We start from the raw sequence: 27,711 nt of genomic DNA, 5'->3' as shown, positions 1-27,711 counted from the left end.
CAAAAAGAACATTGGGGAACTGGAGAAAGTACAGAGAAGGGCAACCAAACTGATAAGAGGCATGGAGGAGCTCAGCTATGAGGAAAGATTAGAGGAACAGAATTTATTCTCTTGAGAAGAGGAGATTGAGGGGGGGATATGAGGGAGAATATGATCACCGTGTATAATACATAAGGGGGGATATGATCACCATGTATAATACATAAGGGGGGATATGATCAACATGTATAAATACATCAGTGACTCATACAGTGAACTCGGTGTAGAGTTATTCACCCTGAGGTCATCACAGAGGACAAGGGGGCACTCTTTACATCTGGAGGAAAAGAAATTTAATCTCTAAACACGGAAAGGTTTCTTCACAGTAAGAGTTGTGAAAATATGGAATAGACTCTCTCAAGAGTTGGTTCTGGCCAGCTCAGTGGGTTGCTTTAAAAAAAGGCCTGGATTCTTTCTTGGATAAACAGAATATAACTGGATACTAACATTTATAGGTAAAGTTGATCCAGGGAATATCCGATTGCCTCTCGGGGGATCAGGAAGGAATTTTTTCCCCTGCAGGAGCAAATTGGATCATGCTTTGTTGGGGTTTTTTGCCTTCCACTGGATCAAGTGTGGATATAGGATTTTATATATATATATATTTTTATTTTTTTTTAATGGTTGAACTGGATGGACTTTTGTCTTTTTTCAGCCAGACTATGTAACTGTGTACAAAACTGTCCCTTAGGGATTTTACCAATTCATTTAGGATGACGGCAGCTATTGAAATATACATATGAGTTGCCTGCAGATGGTCTGAACTGCGTTTTGGATGTTATGTGTCCCTCTATGTTCTAGTTTCAAAAAGACCAAGGACTCAGGACTGCTGACATTGGTAAAATAGTGCATTATTGAACAAAAGAAGCAATGGCATCTATAAGCATCTATATAACTACCATAGTAGACAATGTGCCCAGCATAGGGGTTACCCCTCCAGATGTATGTCTCCTCCCACCAACCCAGTTTGGCGTAACATGGTGCGAAAGATGCACCCATAGCAATTCCATGCACCTGGAGATAGTAAACCCCCCGGAACTTAAAGTAGTTATGTTCCGGGCAGAATCCGATACCCTACAAGCTGAATTGAGCCTGCTTGTAATGGAGGCTAGACTCTCTAGCTAGAAAATGTATCACAGCAGTGAGGCCAAACTCAATGGGGAATGGAGGAGTAAAGGGAACTGCGGAGACGCAGTTGAACACAGCACCCTAATCATGGCTTCCCTGCTTTTTCACAGGTAAATTTCTGCTCTCATCTGCTTTCTCCACTTTAAACTGCAGCCTCAACAACGCATAGACTCCTGCGGTCTCTGGGAAAATTGCTGCTCTCATCTGTTTTCTCCACTCTAAACTGCAACCTCAACAACGCATATTCTTTCTGCAAATCTCAGAACAAATAGTGCATATATTTGTCTGTTTGTGTTGATTAGTTCTCACCTCTTTTTATGACTGTGGCCTGTGTCTGGTCTGTATTTGAGAAACATCCACCCAATTCATGTGATCCTTATCAGTTCCTAATTGGGGCGGAGAAGAGTGCTCATTTGACCATCTCCCTATAAATTTAGATCAGCTCATGGGGGGAGGTCACTGATGGGAGGCAGAGTCACAGATGGGGTGCAGTTTTTGTTGGAGTGCGGAGACGCAGTTGAACACAGCAGTTTAACTCAAGCAGCAGGAAGATACAACAAAGAAACTCTACTGCAGGCTGGATGGACTGCAAGCAAATACAACTATAAAAATAACTTTGGCAATGGACTGGATGGGAATTTTTACATACACATGGAAGTCACCTAAACTGCTAAAATAATCCTAAGAATCTTTCTGTAGTGTTCATATATTACAGAATACATCAAATAATGAGTAGGCTGAATGCATTCTATAAAAAATTGCAAAGGGAAGAGCAACATCAATAATAATAATCCAGGGAATGATTCCAAACACGGTAGCTTCCAGTCCATTATCATACTGTGGACGACAACCAAAGGCTGGCAGTATCCAGAGCTGGAAAAGAAAAGAGCTATATTTTATTACCGAGTCTTATCACTCCTCAAACTATATAACATCTATTTTAGTAACCTTTGTGACAGATCATATATATTCTAAGTAGTTGAGGAATGCCTGTGAATACAAAGTCTCAGATCCAGCCACTGGATTCCATTGAAGTTTGTATGCCCAAGCCAGAAGGTGACTTGGCACATTTTCAAACTCCTGTCAAACTGGCTTGTCATTAGGCAGTACACGGCTTGCAGTATTGTGTTGGGGATGGAGGAGTCTGAAGCATTTTGGCTACGCCCATGGAAAACAGTGAGTACACATGGACTGGGGCAACTGCCACTGCACTTACCTGGGCCAGTGATAAGGCATGTGTTCGATTGGTGTACCTGTCACACACTGAAAGCAGAAGTATTGTTCCTAACACAGTCATAGATGGGAGCAGAGATATTACCAAAAGTGTTTCCTTTGAGGAAGCCCTAGCAAGCTGTGATCAGGCTCCTGGTACTAAACCCCAGTGCTGGATTACCAAGAAGGTGCTGGGCTTTAGGTCCCATGCCATTTAAGGGCTCCTCGACAATGTATCAGAATGGTATTGATTTGATCCTGCATGGAAATTACAATGAACCTTCGAGGGGGCCCAGGGTTTTGACTGCCTGATTGCCTCCACGGAGTCATAATTCAGCACTGCTAAACCCAACCAATGTTTGACAACCTTTACTTAGCTCTGATCACAACTATACATAATGTTTTTCATACTATGAAAACAAAAATGATGTATCCCTGCAACTTAGTGGCAACGTTTCCTTAGTGGTCATAACAGCAGGTAGAACCTGAGAATAAAGACAGCATCCATATGTAAAAAAAAAATCTAAAAAAGTTAAAGAGGGTTACAGCTGTACATGCAAGATGTCTATGCAGCCACGGTGATTTGTGGGGAAAATGGTGCACTTCAACATTTATCTGATAATGTGGGTCTTTATTTTTTCTTTTTTGCTTGGGTTATGAGCATGCACACATGAGTACACTTTGATCAAATCCACCACAAAATGTAATTTTAGTTTTAGCTACATTATTCTTTAGCTATGCTGTGTTTATGGCATACATCCATTAATACTAGTAACTTTCTTGAGATTTAAGGTTTTCATAAAAAATGAGCTCCCACTGAAAATATTGCACAGTGCAGCCCCAATCCTCCCCTTCTCGGGTCCCCTAACAGTGCTCTTGGCTCCTCCCCTTCTCAGTGTGCCACCTTAAGAAACCACTTCCTATGGTGGCACACATTCCAGAAGATCAGCTGCCCTTAAATACAAGTAAGGATGACAATTTAAATTGGTATTATATTTTTAAACAATAGCATCTGTTTATGATATAAAGTGCTTTAGCAAACTAGCTGTCTTCCAGTTAGGGTTTAGGTGTACTTAAATTTACTGTTCATTGTTCTGTGATAAAACGTACCCGTTACTCAATGACTATGTACTTACCGATATGTTACAAAGAAACAAAAGAACGGTTATATTCTTTAGCAATGTTTTCCCAAAGTTCTCTTTTGCAGTAGGATTGTGTGTCTTGTCGTTCTTGGCTTGTTTTTGTTGCAAGGAATTGTGTTGTTTGACCTTGTGTCCTTTCGAAGTTGTGAATTCTGTACTTTCAGCAGGCACTGAGATTTGACCCATTTCGATAGGTATCTCAATATGGGTAACCTTCAAATCATCCTGACCATGGTAATTTATGTATGTAATTATGAAAAGGTTTTGTATGTATTTTTCGAGCATTACCAGGATAGAGTAAGGCAAATTGTACCACGTGTATTCTGGAAGACTTTCTGCAAATATTATGGCCAAGATGGAACCCCATGACATAATCCAAGAGCCAATGGCAGAACCTACAAGCATGTCAGCATCAAGTTTTACAGAAGGACTTTTCTCTTTGACTACAGGTTTTCTTTCTTTTTTATATATGGCAAGCCCAAGCAGGGACCCTATGCACATGAGGCTTAGAATTGCTATTGAATAAAAATAGTAAATGCTTAGAGCCATTTCACTGTTGGTTTTAGAGACACCAATGTTCATCAGGTAATTAACAACTACACCGAATGTTGCCGCCACAACCAGAAGTCCTAAGATGATACCAGTAAGCACACCGTCAAGCTTCAATTTTGTTTTGTGCAGTAAATGATCAATCTTGTTCCCGATATTTTTCCATAGGACATACAACATAGCAGATGCCAAAATCTGATATTCGATGTTGAAAGGATAGATATAATAAATTCCTTTTTTAAAGTCCTTACACAGATTTGTGGTACAGTTACATTCTAAGTGTTCTATATCTGTAGGATAAAATAAGAATGAGAATATTAAAGAAATGCAAGCACAAACCACCATCATAGTTGGCATTAAAAATAATGATGTATAGCAAAGGAAAGTGATTGGGTAGATTTCAGGAGCCTTTAATGTACCCTTCAATTGTTCCAAAAAGACAATTACCAATCCAATTTTTTTTTAATAAAAGTAGAAATTATTGTTAATGTTTATTAGTTTTAGTTATTGTTCTATGTCACCACTTAAAAAAGAACTAAAGTTAGAAAAGTATAATAGTACCCAAGGAGAAGGGGGAGAGGGAGGCTTATGAGTGAAGGTCTCACTCCTTGTTAATGGATTTTACTGATGCCACACCCTTTATTTACAAGACACTGAAAAACGTAAGGAAATTAAAGTAGAAAGAGGTGCGCCAGACTAAGTGTAGTATAAAAGTAACAGTTTATTGCACACAAATATAAGTAACTCACAGGAGGTAGAGATTTTTCAGGCATCAAAATATATGGGAAGGATGTCATCCGGGCGATGTACCATAAGCAGGATGGGTAGGCTTAGGTGGGTTCCAGGGGCCACAGCTAACGTGATGGCTGGTTCTCCTTTACCGATCCCATAGGAGGAGCAGGGAGGGCAGGTGGATATCCAGGGCTGTGTCACGTAGGTAGAAACAAGCCTGGAACACAGCAAAGATGGCCACCGGGTGGAAGTGACATCAGGACATTACGTGGAGCCGGTGGGGGGCGGTGACGGGTTTCAAAGCAATCAGCTTTTTCCTCAGACCTAATTGGCCACCGAGGTAGGCCATTTAAATAGGGGATGGAGCGGGCGTGGAGCGGCTGTATGGGCGGGTCACAAGACCAGGGATCAAGTACATAATTAGGCAATGGAATAGATGAGGAGTGGGAAATATAAACAAAGACAAGGACAAAACACACAGGCAGTGTGTATAAACGGTGGATGCTGCGATATGAGGAACAGAGGGGGAGAAGATGTGAAGATAACAATATGTGTAATGCAGTGTCTGAGCAGAGAAAAAATGCATATAATGAATTACCTCATTGCATGTTATATATTACAATACGTAATACAAATTATCCATTTTCTTACACACACACATATATATATACAGTCAGGTCCATAAATATTGGGACATCAACATAATTCTAACATTTTTGGCTCTATACACCACCACAATGGATTTGAAATGAAACAAACACGATGTGCTTTAACTGCAGACTGTCTGCTTTAATTTGAGGGTATTTACATCCAAATCAGGTGAACGGTGTAGGAATTACAACAGTTTGCATATGTGCCTCCCACTTGTTAAGGGACCAAAAGTAATGGGACAATTAGGCTTCTCAGCTGTTCCATGGCCAGGTGTGTGTTATTCCCTCATTATCCCAATTACAATGAGCAGATAAAAGGTCCAGAGTTCATTTCAAGAGTGCTATTTGCATTTGGAATCTGTTGCTGTCAACTCTCAAGATGAGATCCAAAGAGCTGTCACTATCAGTGAAGCAAGCCATCATTAGGCTGAAAAAACAAAACAAACCCATCAGAGAGATAGCAAAAACATTAGGCTTGGCCAAAACAACTGTTTGGAACATTCTTAAAAAGAAGGAACGCACGGTGAGCACAGCAACATCAAAAGACCCAGAAGACCACAGAAAACAACTGTGGTGGATGACCGAAGAATTCTTTCCCTGGTGAAGAAAACACCCTTCACAACAGTTGGCCAGATCAAGAACACTCTCCAGGAGGTAGGTGTATGTGTGTCAAAGTCAACAATCAAGAGAAGACTTCACCAGAGTGAATACAGAGGGTTCACCACAAGATGTAAACCATTGGTGAGCCTCAAAAACAGGAAGTCTAGATTAGAATTTGCCAAACGACATCTAATAAAGCCTTCACAGTTCTGGAACAACATCCTATGGACAGATGAGACCAAGATCAACTTGTACCAGAGTGATGGGAAGAGAAGAGTATGGAGAAGGAAAGGAACTGCTCATGATCCTAAGCATACCACCTCATCAATGAAGCATGATGGTGGTAGTGTCATGGCGTGGGCATGTATGGCTGCCAATGGAACTGGTTCTCTTGTATTTATTGATGATGTGACTGCTGACAAAAGCAGCAGGATGAATCCTGAAGTGTTTTGGGCAATATTATCTGCTCATATTCAGCCAAATGCTTCAGAACTCATTGGACGCCGCTTCACAGTGCAGATGGACAATGACCCAAAGCATACTGCATAAGCAACCAAAGAGTTTTTTAAGGGAAAGAAGTGGAATGTTATGCAATGACCAAGTCAACCACGTGACCTGAATCCGATTGAGCATTAATTTCACTTGCTGAAGACAAAACTGAAGAGAAAATGCACCAAGAACAAGCAGGAACTGAAGACAGTTGCAGTAGAGGCCTGGCAGAGCATCTCCAGGGATGAAACACAGCATCTGGTGATGTCTATGCGTTCCAGACTTCAGGCTGTAATTGACTGCAAAGGATTTGCAACCAAGTATTAAAAAGTGAAAGTTTGATTTATGATTATTCTGTCCCATTACTTTTGGTCCCTTAACAAGTGGGAGGCACATATGCAAACTGTTGTAATTCCTACACCGTTCACCTGATTTGGATGTAAATACCCTCAAATTAAAGCTGACAGTCTGCAGTTAAAGCACATCTTGTTCATTGCATTTCAAATCCATCCTGGTGGTGTATAGAGCCAAAAATGTTAGAATTGTGTTGATGTCCCAATATTTATGGACCTGACTGTATATATATATATATATTTGTCTTATTTATTATATTTTTTTATATATATATTATTTTATTGTTATAATATTCATTTTATATATATCTTTTCAATATTCCTTCCAAATTCTTCTTTTTTCCTTCACCATCCAATTCACTTGATTTTTTAATGTGTGTCTATATATGCCCACATGTAATGAGGTCATTCATTATATGCATTTTTTTCTCTGCTCAGACACTGCATCACACATATTGTACTCCTACATAATTAGGTACTCCTCGTTGATCTCTGGTCTTGTGACCCGCCCCACGCCCCCTCCATCCCCTATGTAAATGGCCTACCTCGGTGGCCAATTAGGTCTGAGGAAAAGGCTGATTGCTTTGAAACGCATCACCGCCCCCTCCCTGCAGCTCCATGTAATGTCCTGACGTCACTTCCGCCTGGCGGCCATCTTTGCTGCGTTCCAGGCTGGTTTCTGCCTACGTGACACAGCCCATGCAGGCTGGAGAGGCACAACACCTACCAGGAGACCCGGCTCTCTCACGCACCGTGGCTCCCTGGATATCCACCTGCCTGCATATATTTTGATGCCTGAAAAGTCTCTACCTCCTGTGAGTTGTGATATTTGTGTGCAATAAACTGTTACTTTTATACTACAGTTAGTCTGTCGCATCTCTCTCTCCTCTACTTTTCTCACTACAGAGTTCCACTTAGCTCTAGAGCAGTGGTTCTCAACCTGTGGGTCGTGACCCCTTTGGGGGTCGAACGACCCTTTCACAGGGGTCGCTTAAGACCATCGGAAAACACATATTTCCAATGTGTAAAGAGCAGCTACTGTGTAGAAAGCAGCTGCTGTGTTCAAAGCAGATACTCTGTTAAAAGCAGCTACTGTGTTGAAAGCAGCAGTATTGGAGGTAAACAACACTTCATGAATTATAATTACTGGGTAAATAATTGTATGGTTGGGGGCCACCACAATATGAGGAACTGTATTAAAGGGTCGCGGCATTAGGAAGGTTGAGAACCACTGCTCTAGAGGGTGCTGCCTCACAACGGTGCCAAACCTTGCAGCGTTTTAAAGAACCCCCCCTTCCCTCTCACCCAGAACTACTCAAGCTGCATTATCTCCTATCTCCACCAAACGTCTCATACCCCCTCCACTACAAACCCCCGCCCCCTTGTTTTTTTGTTTTTTCTATCTGCGCACTTTCAACAGGACCAGCTGTTGGTCCAATGTGTGTGATCACTGATTGAAACAATGAGTATTTTGTTACATAGTTTCAATATTGTAAACTGTTACTGCAGATCAGAGCAACATCAAATCTGTATTTGTTATAATGCCTTTAAACACACGTTAACACACGATGCATTAGTGTAGCCCGTTCATTTGAAGGGACCATCAAACACACCAAAACACACAGAAAGAGGTGCACACACCATTTGTATCAAGTCTGTCTTGATGTGCATACTATTGTGGTAGGCTGTTTATTTAAATGGATTGCCTAGTGCACCAAAAAACATAAAAAGTTGCATGCATATTTTTTAGCAACTCAGTAGACCATAACATACTCTAGAGCAGCGGTTCTCAACCTGGGGGTCGAACGACCCTTTCACAGGGGTCGCCTAAGACCATCGGAAAACACATATTTCCGATTTGGTCTAGGAACCGAGACACCGCTCCTCTATCAGTCTCCAGGCGGGTCCACCCACATGCAGATACGCCCACATACGAGTAAGAGAACAGTCAGCAGTGATGACACATAACCCCTCTGCCCCAGCCTATCATCTCCCACAACATCCGCCATGCCCATTGTCTGCACTGCTCACCCAATCATCGCTGAGTGGCGACATCATCCCCAGCTCTAAATGTGGGGCAGGGCTTATCGGGATTGAACTTGAACAACCAGACGAGGTGATGTGTCAATGGGAAGCGCCAGTGAAAAAATTTGACGTCCTCAGATTGGGCGTGGCCTCTGTCAGGGAGCCGGCTAGCTGGGGACTGGGTGAAGGAGGGGGGAGATCGGATCCATGATGGTGGCGGGGTGGAGGTGAGAGCGGGCCGTGTGTGAAGAGAGCTGGCTGCTCTGTGTGGTGGGGATGGGGGAGGTGTGACACCTTGTATGGCGGGAATGAGAAGAGCTGCTGTAGTTATGAAGTAGCAACGAAAATAATTTTATGGTTGGGGGTCCCCACAACATGAGGAACTGTATTAAAGGGTCGCGGCATTAGGAAGGTTGAGAACCACTGCTCTAGAGCATTTACCATACTGTTGCATCGCAGGGGAACTTGGGAAGATGCATTGAGGTGTCATTTAGAATAAATGCAGCATAATTATTTACCTCACAGCTAATTGAATGTGCACCATTCTCTTTTTCAGTATTTATGGTTCCAGGCAGTGGTGCTTCTAGGGTCCTAAAAGAAGTGGACTAGTCCCTGGACACCAAGACTTGTCCATTTATTTAGGAAGGGTAGGGATACATTTCTGCATGAAGGAGCCAAATGTTTGGTTAAACCCATTTGTTTAGATGTTTGAACTGTATGCATTACTACTTTCTATGATTACCTAGAGTCCTCAATGTAATCTTATATGGACAATTATACACTTCAGTCTATGTGGTGTTATTACCTCTACATGAAACTCTATATTCTTACCATGTTATGACTACTTATACAGTACATGCACTTGTAGTTTCTTGAAAAAACTACTGAACCATAAATATGTTGTAGTTTGTGGTGTACTATGATTAAAAGTGTCTGACTTCTTTTTTCACAATTCAGTATTAAAAAAAATAATGTTTTCAATATATCTGTAATGTTGTAAATAAGATTGCACGATTGAACATAAAATGCAAATATATAATATTGTTTAAAAAAAAGAAGTAGTAAATTAATAAAAGAGTTGATAAACAAAATTATATTCCTGAAGAGTAATGTGTATATACTATGCAAAATAATATCTTATTGTTAATCAATTGTTTAGTAATAAAGACAGAAGCATTGTGATGATGTACAGGTAAATATAGACACAGACCAAGTTGTTCAGACACATATTTTGATTAAAGGATACTTAACATAAAACCTACTCAAAGTGATGTTCGAAAAGCCAAGGGACTTCAGTCTTTCCATGTGCTCCTCCAGTTGATGTTCGGACTCTGTTGCTACCGCACTAGCCCAGAGAAGTAAGTTTGTAAACACAGAATGGATTAAACCAAACCTAAAATAAGATCATACAGTTAGTAGAATAGATCACTCTATGGCTTGCTGCAATTTAGGTAATTAGCAAAATGCCACCAAGAGAACCAGAATAACAGAATATTTTCCAGTAAGGGTTACAGGCCCAGGGAACTCCATATTCACGCACAATCCAGTCACCAAACAAAATCACCTTAATCGAGCCTCCATCCCCCAGGTGAACCCAAAATGTTTCAGGACAATTAGCTCTTGGTCAATTGATGGCAAAGAGTAAGTGGCTTTAAAATGCTGTCTGCCCATCTGCAGTATGGAAGCAAACTAAATGGTACCATTTATGTTTCAGTTACAGAAGGAAATGTTTATTTTTACCTTTTGTTTCAGATCACATTTATGTACAAATGTCTTTTGGACATTGGAGGCTAAGTCTTTGGTCACACCAAATCCGACTTTGAAATTGTACGACTTCACTTCATTTTGCACAATTTCAAAGTCGGATGTCAGTCCGACTTCAGGAGCGACTTGGAAGTCATTTGTGTGACTTCATGTACAGATGTTTATGCAAGTCAAACCTGAATGCAAAATTAGAGCATGAAGTACTTTCTAAAGTCAGAATCAGGGGCGGACTGACAACTCATGGGGCCCCTGGGCAATAGGGGATCATGGGGTCCCTGTGTCCTTGCCCAAACTCAAAAAAGCCTATGAAAAAGGTACCAGGGGCATCTCATGGGGCCACCTACTGACCCCGGGCCCTTGGGCAGTGCCCGAGTTTCCAAATGGTCAGTCCGCCCCTGGTCAGAATCACACCAATATGACAGCTTCCATTGCGGACAATAGGGAGCAACCGGAAACTATCAAATCGCATGACAAGTCGCACCAGTGTGACCTTGGACTAATTGAGCTAAACACACTTTGGGTGCTTAACACAAAAGCATTTGTTTGTTGGTTTTCTCTAAAAAGCAGCCACAGTTTGAGTAGAAAAGCCTCTCTTCTGCCAGAATACTTCAGGAAAGAACCATTGTTCTATCTGTGGAAGAGCAGTCTCTCTGCAGAGGTTTGCTGAGTCAGAGCTAGAGCTATTTAACATAGGGAATCAGAGCTGTGAGGCCCATGTGGAAAAGTGTTCCTTTGTATTCCAGGGCCTGCAAGGAAAATGGGGTGCTTGGAAGTGCCTCAGTGACCCAATATCCTGTGGACTGGGCTTGGGCCTGCAAAAGTGCAATGTGTGTCTGAAGCTCACGTATGGCCACTGCTGCTGTGCTGCAATCTAGAATGTGAACTTAATGTGGAATTGCTGGACCATGCGTTGCTAATTTGAGCTAGTCTGTGTCTGAGCATAGAATGCCTGAAGCTCAAGACAGAGCCTTACAGAACTGAAGAGGACTCCAGCTATGAGAGAACAAGGGGCTACAGGACTGTCTCACATAAACCAAAATATAGCAGCACTAAAATAGCTAATTTAGAAATTGTGAAAAAATCTTATAAATATATTAAATATATAAATCCACATAATTAGTGCACAAATAAATGAAAGTAATTTAGCAAAAGTGTCCTTATTTGTACATACATTGTGCCACATGATGTGAATCACAAGTCAAAATGTTCATAAAGCAAATAAAAAAAAAAGTGTCCAAAATAACCAATCCTTCAAAAAATTGGTCACCCACATAGTGTGCAATCTTTTCCTCTACCTCAGGATATCCACCACCAGATGCACAGACGCCCGTTACCAGATTTGGTGGACCATTAAATGAAAAATGGTCAAATGCGCTCGATTCAATCCCAGAAGCGATTCCACCAGGAACAGTGGCAGTGGTACCGGCATCAGTATGGAAAAAACTTGTCGGATCAACAGGCGACAATGCCAAAAACATATCTGTAGCAAAACCTAGAATGCAGCATGGCAGAACCTTCTATCAGTTGCAACATATTACTCCTGAGGGACAGTGGTGGCTCCTTCCTTCCAACCCCAGTTTGTAGCTCCACTTCCCAGGTCTTGCTTACCTGCCTGGGCACAACCTAACCCGACAGCTGGGTGCGACATAGTTGCTGTTACTGCTACCAAAATAGACACTGTTCCTGTGCTACATAGACTGCGTTTCTGTATTGTCTGACCAAATGCTACTACTGCCGCTGTGAGTGGGTCTGGTGCTTTGCCCAGTGCCTGCTACATCAGGAGATCCAGAGCTATTGGGAGGTATTGCAGTGTATCTGGTTTTGCTGGCCAGTGGAGTATGATAGGATGGGATGATAAAAAACCTGGCTATGGCTCAACCTCATGTATCCAAAATTGTTATAATGGGTAAACCAAATCACTAACAATTATATAGTACATCCAGAAAGTATTCACAGTGCTTAACTTTTGCCTCTTTTTTTATGTTATAGCCTTATTCCAAAATGGATTAAATTAATCTTTTTCATCAACATTCTACAAACAATACCCCACAATGACAACATGAAAGAAGTTAATTTTGAAATCTTCGCAATTTATTAAAAATAAAAAACGAGAAAACACATGTACATAAGCCTTTGCTCAATACTTTGTTGAAGCACCTTTAGCACCAATTACAGCCTCAAGTCATGTTGAGTATGATACTACAAGCTCGGCACACCTATTTTTGAGCACTTACTCCCATTCTTCTTTGCAGTATCTCTCAAGCTCCATCAGGTTGGATGGGGAGCGTCAGTGCACAGCCATTTTCAGATCTTTCCAGAGATGTTCAATCAGGTTCAAGTCTGGGCTCTGGCTGGGCCACTCTAGGACATTCAGAGTTGGCCCATAGCCACTCCTTTGTTATGTAGGCTGTGTGCTTAGAGTCGTTGTCCTGTTGAAAGATGAACCGTTGCCCCAGTCTAAGGTCCAGAGCGCTCTAGAACAGGTTTTCATCAAGGATGTCTCTATACATTGCTGCATTCATCTTTCCTTCGATCCTTACTAGTCTCCCAGTTCCTGCCACTGAAAAATATGCTCATAGCATGATGCTGCCGCCACCATGCTTCATTGTAGGGATAGCATTAGCCAGGTGGTGAGCAGTGCCTAGTTTCCTCCAGACATGACGCTTGGCATTCAGGCCAAGGAGTTCAATCTCTGTTTCATCAGACCAGAGAGCTTTGATTCCCATGGTCTGAGAGTCCCTCAAGTGCCTTTTGGCAAACTCCAGACGGGCTGCCATTTGCCTTTTACTGAGGATTGGCTTCCCTATGGCCACTCTACCATACAGGTATGGTTGTTGGAGTGCTACAGAGATGGTTGTTCTTCTGGAAGGTTCTCCTATCTCCACAGAGAAACGCTGGAGCTCTTTCAGAGTGACCATTGAGTGCTTGGTTACCTCCCTGGCTAAGGCCCTTCTCCCTCAATCGCTCATTTTGGCTGGGTGGCCCTCTAGGAACATTCCTGGTGGTTCCAAACTTCTTCCATTTACAGATGATGGAGGCCACTGTGCTCATTGGGAGCTTCAATGCTGCAGACATTTTTCTGTACCCTTCCCCAGATCTGTGGCTTCATACCATCCTGTCTCGGGGGTCTACGTACAATTCCTTGGGCTTCATGGCTTGGTTTGTGCTCTGACATGCATGGTTAATTGTGGGATCCTATATAGACAGGCCTTTTCTAATCATGTCCAATCAACTGCATTTCCCACAGGTGGACTCCAATCAAGTTGTGGAAACATCTCAAGAATGAGCAGTGGGAACAGGATGCACCAGAGCTCAATTTTGAGTGTCACAACAAAGGCTCTGAATACTTATGTTTTTTTTGTTAATAAATTGCAAAAATTTAAAAACGAACTTCTTTCACGTTTTCATTATGGGGTATTGTTTGTAGAATGTTGAGGACAAAAATTTATTTAATCCATTTTGGAATAGGGCTGTAACATAACAAAATGTGGCAAAAGTTAAGCACTGTGAATACTTTCTGGATGCACTGTATAGGAAGCACAGAGGAAAGCTCCACAAATGTATATACACTATATTGCCAAAAGTATTGGGATGCCTGCCTTTACACGCACATGAACTTTAATGGCATCCCAGTCTTAGTCCATAGGGTTCAAATTTGAGTTGGTCTACTCTTTTCAGCTATAACAGCTTCAGCTCTCCTGTGAAGGCTGTCCACAAGGTTTAGGAGTGTGTCCATGGGAATGTTTGACCATTCGTCCAGAAACGCATTTGTGGGGTCAGGCACTGATGTCGGACGAGAAGGCCTGGCTCGCAGTCTAATTCCTCCTAAAGGTGTTATATCGGGTTGAGGTCAGGACTCTGTGCAGGCCAGTCAAGTTCTTCCACCCCAAACTCACTCGTCCATGTCTTTATGGACCTTGCTTTGTGCACTGGTGCGCAGTAATGTTGCAACAGGAAGAGGCCATCCCCAAACTGTTCCCACAAAGTTGGGAGCGAAATTGTTCGAAATGTCTTGGTATGCTGATGCCTTAAGAGTTCGCTTCACTGGAACTTATGCAGGCCATAGATGGGGAGAAAACCAGCCGATTTTTCTTTAAAAAAACGAAAAATCGGTCATTCAAGCGGCCGACGTTACCAGGAATGGTAAAAAAAAAAAAAAAAAAAAAAAAAAAAAAAAAAAATCAATCGGCCGATTTTCATCCCATCTACAGCCGACAAAAAGTGTCCCTGCAGAGAGCTCCGCTATTTCTTTGACAGTGCTTTGACATTTATAGCGGCTGCAACAATGTATCTATTTGTATCCATTTCGGATACAGATGTTTTTATTCGGAAACAAATAGATACATTGTTGCAACCGCTATAAATGTCAAAGAACTGTCAAAGAAATAGCGGAGCTCTCTGCAGGGACACTTTTTGCCGGACTGGAATTCTTCTTCCTCATCCTCTTCTTCCTCAACCTCTTCTTCCTCAACCTCTTCTTCCTCAACCTCTTCTTCTTTTTTCTTCTTTTTGTCTTCCTCTTGCAGGTCACTGCTCATGCGCAGATTTTTTAATCGGTAAAAAGATCGGCCGATTTGCCCATAATTGCCGTGAAAATCAGATGATCGGCAAAATCGGCCGATCTTTTTCCAACTTTACCGATAAAAAAAATCTGCCAAAATACCGAAAAACGGCCGAACAATTAACCCACTAACGATCCGAAAATCGGCCGATTTTATTTTCGGCCGAAAAATCGGCCGATTTTCGACCCATCTATAGCCTGCATAAGGGGCCAAGCCCAATCCCTGAAAAACAATCCCACACCATAATCCCCCTCCACCAAACTTTACACTTGGTACAATGCAGTCAGGCAAGTACTGTTCTCCTGGCAACCGCCAAACCCAGACAGTATTTTAAAAAAAGGCAAAACAGACACATGGGGGCACAATAGAGGTGTGGAGTTAATTCCAAAGAACATGGAGCATAGAGTGGAGCTTTAATATTTGTCTGAGCCTCTTAGTGTCAGCAGAGCTAGCAGAGGGGGGTAGACCCCCCAAGGATTGTTTTGAATCATTAACTTTAAGTGTAAGGATCTTAAACAGTACTCCATTGTAATTCATTTCTGAAAACCAGAGGATAAGGCTGGCTGTGTACGTATGAGCCCGTATGCAGTATTATATAATTATGTAAAAATGAAAAAACAAAGTTGGGAAAAGATAAAGGACATAATGGGGTTAATCTACTAAAACTGGAGAGTGAAAAATCTGGTGCAGCTGTGCATGGTAGCCAATCAGTTTCTAACTTCAGCTTGTTCATTTAAGCTTTCCCAAAAAAACGCAGAAGCTGACTGGTTTCTGTGCACAGCTGCACCAGATTTTGCACTCTCCAGTTTTAGTAAATCAACCCCAATGTGTAAAACAATGCTTTTAACATGTAGCAAGCCTTCAGATGAAACAATGACTCCTGGAGCTGTCCATACACATATACATTTCTTTTGTTCAGCCTGTGGACTGAACACAAGTAATCTAAAAGATTATTTCATTAGAGCTAACAGCATGAATGCACAGATCTCCTTCTACAGTCTACTGCAGCTGGCTGTCAGAATACCTCAACAGTTCCTGTATCTGATTGGACATAACCGCCAACAACTTTCCACTTGGCTCCTTCAACAACAGTAAATTGAAAAACTGATGCAGGTGTTGCTGACAGGGAATCCAATGGAGCAAACTTTGGCTGTTTCAGCGTGAATGGACGGAAATTTGATGAGTGTATAGCCAGCCTAAAGTGTTACTAAACCCAGGACCCTGCATTCACTATACAGTGAGGAACAGAAGTATTTGAACATCCTGCGATTTTGCAAGTTCTCCCACTTAGAAATCATGGAGGGGTCTGAAATTCACATTGTAGGTGCATTCCCACTCAGACAGAATTAAAAAAAAAATTCAGGAAATCACATTGTATGATTTTTAAAGAATTTATTTGTCTTGCACTGCTGAACATAAGTATTTGAACACCTAACAGCAAGAATTCTGGCTTTCAAAGACCTGTTACAGTGCCTTTATAAAGTCCACCTCTACTCCACTCATTCATCTAACTTAGTAGCACCTGTCTGAGCTCTTTATAGACACCTGTCCATCCCACAGTCAGTCAGACGCCAACTACTACCATGGGCAAGACCAAAGAGCTGTCAAAAGACAGAGACAAAATTGTGGACCTCCACAAGGCTGGAAAGGGCTACGGGGCAACTGCCAAGCAGCTTGGTGAAAACAGATCAACTGTTGGAGCAATTGTTAGAAAATGGAAGAAGCTAAAGATGACTGTCAGTCTCCCTCAGACTGGGGCTCCATGCAAGATCTCACCTCGTGGGGTATCACTGATGATAAGAAAGGTGAGGAATCAGCCCAGAACGACAAGGGAGGAGCTGGTCAATGACATGAAGAGAGCTGGGACCACAGTTTCAAAGGTCACTGTCGGTAGAACACTACGCCGTCATGGTTTCAAATCATGCATTGCACGGAAGGTTCCCCTGCTCAAGTCATCACATGTCCAGGCCCGTCTGAAGTTTGCCAATGACCATCTGGATGATTCAGAGGAGGCATGGGAGAAAGTCATGTGGTCAGATGAGACCAAAGTAGAACTTTTTGGTCTAAACTTCACTCGTCATGTTTGGAAGAAAAAGAAGGATGAGTTGCATCCCAAGAACACCATCCCTACTGTGACGCATGGGGGTGGTAACATCATGCATTGGGGGGTGCTTTTCTGCAAAGGGGACAGGACAACTGCACTCTATTAAGGAGAGGATGAATGGGGCCATTTATTGTGAGATTTTGAGCAACAACCTCCTTCCCTCAGTCAGAGCATTGAAGATGGGTTGTGGCTGGGTCTTCCAACATGACAACAACCCGAAGCACACAGCCAGGATAACCAAGGAGTGGCTCCGTAAGAAGCATATCAAGGTTCTGGAGTGGCCTAGCCAGTCTCCAGACCTAAATCCAATAGAACATCTTTGGAGGGAGCTGAAACTCCGTGTTGCTCAGCGACAGCCCCGAAACCTGACAGATCTAGAGGAGATCTGTGTGAAGGAGTGGGCCAAAATCCCTGTTGCAGTGTGTGCAAACCTGGTCAAGAACTACAGGAAACGTTTGACCTCTGTAATTGCAAACAAAGGCTTCTGTACCAAATATTAACACTGATTTTCTCAGGTGTTCAAATACTTATGTTCAGCAGTGCAAGACAAATAAATTCTTTAAAAATCATGCAATGTGATTTCCTAAAAATTTTTTTAAAATTCTGTCTCTCAGAGTGGGAATGCACCTACAATGTGAATTTCAGACCCCTCCATGATTTCTAAGTGCGAGAACTTGCAAAATCGCAGGGTGTTCAAATACTTCTGTTCCTCACTGTATATTGTCTCCCACAGTACACAGAACATGGAAATGCAATTATTTTAGTAAATATAAAACTACTAAATACTTTTCTCATCAGCAGCATATAGCAGTCTGGTGACATCTATCAGCCTAGCACTGGCTTGTAGGAGGAGTTTTCATTCTGCTTTGACTGTCCAATGAGGCTGCATAACCTCTGACCCTCTGTCTGGACAGTGCTGATTGGCCCTGTCCTGATCACATGCACTCTCCCAAAGGAAAAAAAAACCTCTCCAGCCATACACAGTAAACTGAGCACGTGCAGAGTGACTCCTAGAGCTCTGTACTGTTAGCAGATGGGTTGGTGATAGGAGAAGAAGGGGAGGATCAGAGAAGGAAGGATCAAACAGCTTTTTTGCACAATGCAGAGGATTAACCCCTTAAGTTCCACAGTGAGCATGACAAGCATGCTTTACTGCATATACAGACCGATATTACTGTTGTGGGTTTAGTAACACTGTAAGTTTGTCCTTAAGTGATGATTGGAAATATACAGCATTCATATACTTATCCCTAAACATTTACCCTGAAAATTACAACAGCTAGTTAAGCTATTCACATCCCACAACAAGATACAATAAAGAATGAATTTCTCTTCAGATTCCTTTAAGCATTTACGTATTCTATATATCAGTAAACACTATTCCCCTCTTTATACAGCCGTATATCAAGTTGCAATAACATTGCCTGAGTCTTTGAAACTGCAGGTTGGGATACAAAAGTTCACATTGTTAAAGTTCATGTTCCATTCTTATTCGTGTCTCTAGCTCCTATACTTTATTGCCAAGCCTTGTTCCTTGTCCCCAAAGATTGCACAAAGCACAGATTTCATTTGAAGAACCTACAATTTCTAACTTTTGAAGGCAATCTATAGCCAATTAATGACACCAAACTGTGTTGACAGGGCAACAGCAAAGCATTGCATCTATTCCCAAAAGAAAGAAAGGCTTATTTACTAGTAGCTTAGCAAAACAGGAGATTTTAATTGTATGTATAAAATTTAACCCCTTAATGACAAGTGCTGATTTTGCAATTCATTGTTTTTAACCAAAGCAACTGTTGACAAGGGATTAAATCTCACATGTGCTTGTATGTGGTTAAAATCTCAAGTGTAGTTCCGCCCTAAAAAGAATGTCATGTGGTAATTATTATTTAGATTTCACCTTTTAACAATTCAAAGTACTCAGGTGTTTAATTGACCATAGCCTTGAAGTGTGGCTAGAGCCAAACCTTTTTTTTTGGTTAGCTTTGAATATTGTAGGGAACTGTGGTCAACTGCCTGAATTACCTTTGCTCAGCTCAGTGTACATATTAATAATTAATTAATTAAATCCCATACACATGAGTTACGTCAATCAAAATGGCTGAAGATCCTGAACCCAGCAGAAGGCTGGGTGAAAACAGACATTAGCCAGGGAACGAGGGAAGGTGATTTAAGTTCAGCTTTCAGCAGGAGTCTTCATTGAGGGGTTTCCCCTATATTCCTGCTCTGGTAAAAACTATATAATTTTGGAAGGCCCATTACTTTCTGTCCCAGTGGTCACCATGACTATAGAGAAGAAATAGCTTTCTAGCAGAGAGTTTATCCCAAACTAGAAACAAAACTTTTTGGCCAAGATACAATCTGATGTTATGATTCTGCTGTACAGTATGTGTTCATCCAGCAACCAGTCAGATTACACCATATATATTTCTAAAGCAGAGACAAGAGAAATATTTGGTGCACTAAGAAGAAAAAAAAACAGGTGTATACTGTGATGGCTAGTATATTAACCACACAAGTAAAGTCTTTAAAGTCCAAAGGTGGTTAAGGGATATACCAACAATGCTCGACTCAGTGGCAGCCGATTCAAAAAGAGCTAGAAGAGACGCTGTGTGAACCATAAAAGAGAGGGAACCAGCTCCATCCAAGTGCAGCAATATAAGCAAATAATTTATTCCACAAAATTGGCAACTCGCAATAGTAGTAGTCAAATGAGCGCTTGTCAAAAGATTATATTTCTACCATCTATCTAAGATTCATAAAGATGCTACTCATCCACCAGGGCATCCCATCATAGCAGCCATGGAGAGTGTTACCAGCTATTTTTCGATTTATGTTGACCATTTTTTATGACCACTGGCCCAGGGTCTTCCATCATATGTTCATGATGGAATACACCTATTGGATATGCTTAAGAACTACACTTGGGAGCCCACATACCTATGGCTATCACTCAATGTGAACTCCCTCTATACATCCATGAGGTTGGTTTGAAAGCAGTACAACACATCTTGGCAAATGATTCTCTACTTAACCCTAGACAGGTGAATTTCATCCTAGAAGCTACTGAGCTTTGTTTGACCCCTAATTGTCTTGAATTTAATGGGGATTAATACTTACAAACCCAAGGCACAGCTATGGGGGCACATTTTGCCCTATCTATACTAATATCACTGTGGGTCTTTGAGAACATCAATCAATCTGGCAACACAACCCTTATGCAGCCCATATCATCTTTTATGGGTGTTATATAGATGATATTATTGTCATCTGGAATGGCTCAACCACGTTAGTGGAGCCATTTGTAGTACCCTTTAACAACAACGACATGGGGCTGTCCTTTACCTCAGTCTGTGATGCATAAAAACTGGCTTTTCTAGATTTGGAACTATGTCACAAGGGTAATACCATCTATGCCCACAATTACACCAAGCCCAAGGCAGGTAACTCTTATCTACACTTTCAGAGTTGCCCCCATCCTCGTTGGGTACAAAACATACCGAAAAGCCAGTCTTGTCGGCTCAGACACAATTGTACCCGTGACACTTGTGGAGGAGGCCTCCCTATATCTCACTGATGGAACCAAAGAAGATAGGAGTAAGATACCCATTTGTGCTCCGCAACCTCTCAGGTTTACTACCCAGTTCCACACGCAGTTCAGAAATATGGAAATATATTACAAAAACACTGGTCAATACTGCTTGAGGATCCCCATCTAAAGGCATCACTTAAAGTCAAGCCCAAAGTTTCTTATAGACAGACCTGAAATATTAAAAGTAAAATAGCACCAAGTAAGGTCAAAGGTATTCAGGCCAAGACAGGTCCTTGTCTAACCTTCTCTATCATAAAAGGCATGTATCAGTGTCGTAAACCCAGGTGTCTCACACGCAAGCATGTCCAACATGGACACAGAGACTTCACTGCGAAGGGTAAAACTTACCCCATCCCTGAGTTCCACATCTGTTCATTTGAATATGTTGTCTACTGACTCTCTTGTCCATGTGGCTTGCTGTATATGGGCTGTACTATCTGGACCCTCAGGAAGAGGTTTGGGGAACACCGATGTTTTGTCAAGGATGGCATTGACAAACACAGTGTCCCCAGGCACTTCCTGGAATTTTACCAAAAATCCTCTCAGGGTCTGATGATCTGGGTCATATCCCATGACCTACCCACAGTAAAAGTTTTAAACGTTTTAAACGTCTCTGTGAAAGAGAGACATTTTGGATCTATACCTTGGACACTTTGAGGAATTTTAAGTCAGCACAGTTCTCTAAATATTTTATGGATGTGTCTCCTTGGCATTGCCTCCATTGTTCTCCCCTTTTTTGGGTGGCAAGCTGACAGTCTTTTAGTGGTAGAGTTGTACGGGAGGGGTTCCCCCACCCCTCCTGTCTGTCTCATTACTATAGTTGATCCACATGTTGCATGTTAGTTTGTACACCATGTGCTTTGTTTGTGCCACCTAGTGATTATTATATATTTTAAGATTACACCTACTCACTTGATACCTCTAGTGTTTCAGCTTATACATAGTTACATCCATTTCCTAATATTTCCGGTAGCTGGCCATCCTTCCAAGATTCTTATTATATTTCTATCCTTTATTTATTTTCTCTTGCTCTACATTATTTTCATTTTTCCAAAGGGTATAGGTAGCATTATTATTATCATCTAGAATTTTTGTATACACATTTTCAATAATATGGAATCACCTGTTTATGTACGGACATTTCTATTTTTACACATCTATTTATTTATTCATAGTGGACCCTTATGGTCTCCATGTTATCGTGCTTAGTGAGATACATGCCTAATTTGCATAATTTCCCCTTAATATCCTCTTTATATGTTGCCGCTTCTCTCTCTTTTATAGAAACGGACAGAAGCCTTCTGACTGCTATGAGCAATTCCATTTCTTTTTTCTTTTTTTTTTCTCTGCAGAAAACAGTACAGCATTGCATTGTTATTTTAGTAATCATCTTGCTCACCTTTCAAGTGTTTTGAAGGATTTGATCACATCCTTTGAATGACACCAGAGAAAATATACCTGCAATATATAGAAACATTAATATCTTGGTTTTAAGATCTGATGAATGTAACAGTTCAAATTTTTACTTGTTAAATAATTCAATACAAATACAAGTTGGGAAAATTACCTTTCTTGACTGAATTTATAGGCACACGCCCACATAACCTCGCCCCCAAGAAAGCTCGATTGAGCAAATCAAAAGTCAATTCAATGGTCATTGTTTTGTTTTTCTTATTCAGGTGGAATTGTTCATAAGAAATTTGTACCTACTCATCAAACTGTGAATCAAAGATTTTACCTGGAAGTTCTTGGTTAATTGAGACAAAGTTTTTCATGTGCGTCCTGAGATCTGCTCAAATTGGGTCCTTCATCACGACAACACAATGAAACACAGTGCTTTGGCTGTCAGAGTTTTGGGCTGAAAAACATATCAGCCAAAAACTCTACAGCCCCAACGTGGATCCTTGTGACTTTTGCATATTCCCGAAGATAAATAGGGATCTAAAAGGACACCATTTTGATAGTAGGGATAATGTCCAAAGAGCCACTTTGCAGACTCTGAACACCATCCCACTCGAAGACTTCCAGGGATGCTATGAAGAATGGAAAAATCGCTGGGAGCATTGAGTACACTCACAAGATGCATACTTTGAAGGAATCAAGGTTCAACTGTAAAATTTTTAATAAAATAATTTTTAAAATATCATTCTTATTACGTTCTGGACACACCTCATATGAATGTTTTTGTATGTGCTTGAGAAAACGACATGGTAACACATTCAAACTAGATTTATTCCTTGTGCCTCACATTTAAAAGTAAAATATAATATTTAAATAATATCCACATTAAATTATGCAGCCTTATATATCACAATTAACCATGTCAATGTGATCAGTGTTTTTGCTTTTATATATTAAAATCAGACCTGGCTTGAAAATGGATTGTTTGCTTATTTCTTACCCACACCCCTGAATAAAAATCACTGATAAAAAATAGAAACTCAATAAAAACAAATACAGAAAATACTTTGGACTATCTGCTCGCTTCCCTTGGTGATGTCACTTTGCCTCATCGCTACCTCCTAGACTGAATACTCCAAAATCCACATGAATTCACTATGTTTGATTGCACTCCCAATATCGTGACTCTGAGGAAGGGGTGGAGACCCAAAACATAGCTATGGAGGCATCTACTCCAATTAGTGAGAGTGCTGAATGGGTAGAGCTCCACAGGAGTGCGGAGAGAGGGATCTGAGTTGGTCTTCTCCATATTCCTACTCTAAAATCCTCTCTAGTGGCTGGCTGGGGATACTTTTGTTTACAACTGTGAATTTGGTGGAGGCCATTATTCTACCCTTTTACATCTATTTTTCCAAAGAGATCTAGCTGAATATGATGTAGCACCACATCACCTCCACCTACCAGGGAGAGCTGACAAGGCAAAGGATCTCAATAAACTTGTATGCTGGCTGCCTTGGACTGTGAGATTTGGATTTCAGAAGGGGAGCCATACTGTGGAAGCCTATTGACTAATTGACCTATTGGAGTGAGAGCTAAGCTACTGTTGGGACACAAGTGTCTCACTCAGGGAGATCAGAGCACTGTTGACCTGTGAGTTGAGGACTGGGGCCACTTTAGGCAGATGCAAAGGACATCTGAACAGCGGGACCATTGTGTCTGCATCACTGGGACTGATGAGAGGACATTGCTGCCATAGACCTGGTGCTGCTAGTAGAGACTAAGTGCATGCAGATTTTACTGGGACTATATATGTGCACCACTGTAAATACTGGGCCCCAAGGATAGCTGGCTGAAAAACTAGGGCAAAGGACAGTCTATTTAGGACTTCATTTGCTGCTTATAGAAAGTGGTACCTCTGTAGTAAGCCCGGGGTCATAGCATAATCATTCCTAGAGTGCACTCTAGCAATATAGTACACTGGTTGCAAGAAAGTTATTACAGAATTGTTTACCATTGAAGTTAATGTTATATATGACATTGCTTTATGTTGATTTGTAAGTCACCAGGTATAGATAAATTCAATTGTATAAAACTCCACACCAAACTGCTACGATATGAGTGATCATATTGTCTAGTGAACTGTGATTGACTGAATTCTCTATTTGCTCATTTATGAACATAATGCCATTTACTTTAACCTGTAACAGTATATTATGTTTGGTTCCCACTAATCAGTCTGGTGTTTATTTCCTGATACTCAGTTATAATTGTGTGCACAGTATTTATCTTTGTGCTCTCAATGGTATTGCAGTTTCTGTTTGCTTAGAGGGGCTGAGGTCGTTCACAGAGTCAAGACAAAGAACAGAGAACCCAAACTACCAAGTGGCTCCTCCGGGGGTAGCGTGACATATGTATAATCAACACCTATTAACATTCAGAGTATGAGTTGAGTTACACCAAGTGTCTCAGATTTTGTGGTATCTATGGGAGCAAACTATGTTCATATTTGACTATTTCATGGGGAAGAATTTGATTGACTGTAGTGATCCAGTGATCCATTGAGAGACTGGAGGGAGGGGGAGGGGGGGAGTGGCCTGCATCCATCAATGCACAATGTGTTTGCATGCATAAAATAATGTTTGTCACAGGAAAATCCTGAGTTACCTGGGTCAAATCTCCTCATTAAGTAGTACCAATAGAAAAACCTCTGGAGTGAATGGAATGGGAGAGGAGAATAGGAAGAAGAATAGGTCTATAACCTGCATCCAGTAGAGATATTACTGGACAGGCCCACATTAAATGTATAAAGTCTATGAAAGGCCATGAGCAGTACAGACAGTTAGAGGTGGGTATGCGTCCCATAGCAAATAGGCGAAGTGGGGTAAGATAAGTCTGGTGGAAAATGTTGAATCGGTTAGTTGTTAACTGCAGGGGACACTAATAAATGTGATGAACAAACCTCCTTCCAATCCTTGTCTGTCAGAGGTGCTGTGCATTACTTAGCATGCAATAGATGAAAATATAGCATGAAGGACAAACCCGTAGGGCCCTGAGACCGTAACACTTCAATAAGGATGTAATTATATCATTTAGAACTTTTGGAGCCAAATTGAGCATGCAGAGTGTGCCATAACCACAAGTACATGTAAAAAAAAGTATGGAGAAGGTTACATTATGTACATAAGTAATCAAAGGAGCGTATGATCCCGTTACTATATGTCAGAGTGTGCCTAAGCCTCACTGATTCCAAAACATGGAGTTAGGAAAGGTGTATAACTGAACCAGCCAGTGTCAAAATAGGCAACTTCACACTTGATAAATGAGAGGACAGGGTTTCAAGGCCAACAAGAAGCTGGTCCATGTATAATATTGGGGTGAAGATAGGCCTCTACCACACAAGGCAGATCTGATGATACCCAAGCCTTTAAGTGTTTTAGCTGTCCTGCTAAATAATAAAAGTATATCCCAGGAAGTGCCATGCCCATCTCATCCAAGCAAGTTTCAGCTTACTCATATGATTTTAACCACACTGATGTACTTTCAAGAGTTGTTTTTAGTCTTTTTAAGTCTGCAGTTTCCATGAAAAAAATACCTGATTGGTGATGAGTTAAGGTCTGGGCTGAATTGTAAAAAAACTATCACAATAGCAGGCCACAGACCAGCTATGGCCAGAGAATCTTCTGTCCTGCAGCTACATGTAACAAAGCGGCAGGGATGCCAGCGGTATCACTGAAATAATATGGCCACATGGCCATATTTGGACAATGTCATTGACACATATGTAACCATATTAGATCAATTATGGCAACAGCATCATTGTCCATTTGTTATGTGCAAATGTGGGGTGGGCAGTTCTCCAGACGTAGTTCGTTGGGCCATGGACCTGATATGTGACAGTTTCCCATGGGTTCAGGCTAAACCCAGGCCCTGTTTTGTCAATAGGCAGGAAGTTGTTCAAAACCTGGAGTAAATCAGCAGCACTGAGAGGGAAAAAAGAATTAAATAAAAGGGCAGACTTTCTGAAAGATAATGGCAATTGAAATTAAATCAAAACTACCCTTGCAATGGGGCTCCTCCCTCACTCTAAAGCCTAAATGCATGTTTTTGTCTAGGTACCATTAAAAACTTTCCTTACCATATTCCTTGCTCCTGCAGGTTTCCCTTTCTGTGCAACTGGTCCCCTGAAGCCACTTCTTTTTTATGTTTAATCAGTCACAGACAATCTGATGTTATCGTGTACATTAACAGACTATTAGTCCTGGATTTTAAGCAGGGCCCACCCATAACCCAGAGCACTGGAGGGAAGAGGAGAGCTCTGGTTGCCAGGGGGAGTGAGGGATAAGATAAGTAAAAGTGGCATCCTAGACAAAAAGAAGCATTTACCTTTTGCAATGTGGGATGAGCATTTTTCCCTGAAGTTTAACTATACCTTCTTTCCTTGTACTGATTAGTAGGGGTGAGCTGAGTGTTCAATTTCAAATGCCAGGCATTTATGGCTTTCCACCTGGACAAACATGACAGCTTCCTGTTGTATATGGTTGCTAAGGAAGCAACAGGTACCTGCAACAACCGCATCCCTAACAATCACTGATGTCATCTCACTCATTTACTTACATGGTGCCTGGGAATACTTCATACCCCTTACTCATTTACATGGGGGGGGGGGGGTCAGTAACTGGGTCCCTCCTTGTCGTTGACTAAGGCTTCCAGACTCCGAGAGTCAGTGCTCCTGGGTCCTTCCCCGCTGCCAAGTGCACCCATAGCAAGCCGCTTGCACCCAAGCCGGCTCTCTGTGTCCATAGATGGGCTCTTACTGCTGTCTTTAAGCCAAAGAGGTGGGAGAGAGATAAGAGAGCCTCTGCTTTTGTGCACATCGCTGAATTGAGATGGGGCTCAGGTGAGTATAAGAGGGGCTGGGGAGTAGCTGCATTAAGGTAAAAAACCACCTTCCTTTAGATCCACTTTAAAAAAGAAAACAAATGAAGCTACCACATCTAAGAATTGGTAAGCTGCAGTATAAAAAAATGTTTGTTTTTGGGCTTAATACCGGTTTAAGGGTTTGGTATAGATCTTAGGGGGGAATTCCACACCTTTTTTTTAATTGGGCTCTCTCTTAATATCCCTATCAAATTTAAAAAACATGTTCAAGAAATTATTGAGGTAATTTCTGTTGCTGCAAAGTTTGGTGTTATTGTAACTACAATGCTCCAGCGAGGAGAACAGATAGTAAAACTGTATATAATTACATATCATACACATTTATTATTCAACAAATCAGAGTTTAATTCAACACTCAGTAGTGTCAAGACAAAATGCCTGCATGCCACCTACACAACATGTGAGTTCAAGATGTGGGTTCACGCAACAAC

General features: G+C 41.4%; 1 pseudogene across 1 annotated transcript in view; it reads right to left on the bottom strand.

Annotated features, from left to right (window-relative positions):
- Positions 1–1,698: 1,698 nt before the first annotated feature.
- Positions 1,699–27,711, bottom strand: part of LOC149462083 (proton channel OTOP1-like) — a 65,418-nt pseudogene continuing 39,405 nt past the window's right edge. The window contains exons 3-7 of the transcript XR_016312718.1: positions 22,341–22,399; positions 10,178–10,312; positions 5,721–5,737; positions 3,516–4,345; positions 1,699–2,040 (exon numbers count right to left, since the gene is read on the bottom strand). The product of XR_016312718.1 is annotated as a proton channel OTOP1-like (transcript). The remainder of the gene's footprint in view (positions 2,041–3,515; positions 4,346–5,720; positions 5,738–10,177; positions 10,313–22,340; positions 22,400–27,711) is intronic.

This window comes from Staurois parvus, unplaced genomic scaffold, assembly GCF_062004578.1.
Source record: "Staurois parvus isolate SC_StPar_1 unplaced genomic scaffold, SC_StPar_1.0 ptg000186l, whole genome shotgun sequence".
NCBI lineage: Eukaryota > Metazoa > Chordata > Amphibia > Anura > Ranidae > Staurois > Staurois parvus.
The sequence above is the reverse complement of the archived record's forward strand: the minus strand, read 5'-3'. Positions and strand labels throughout refer to the sequence as shown.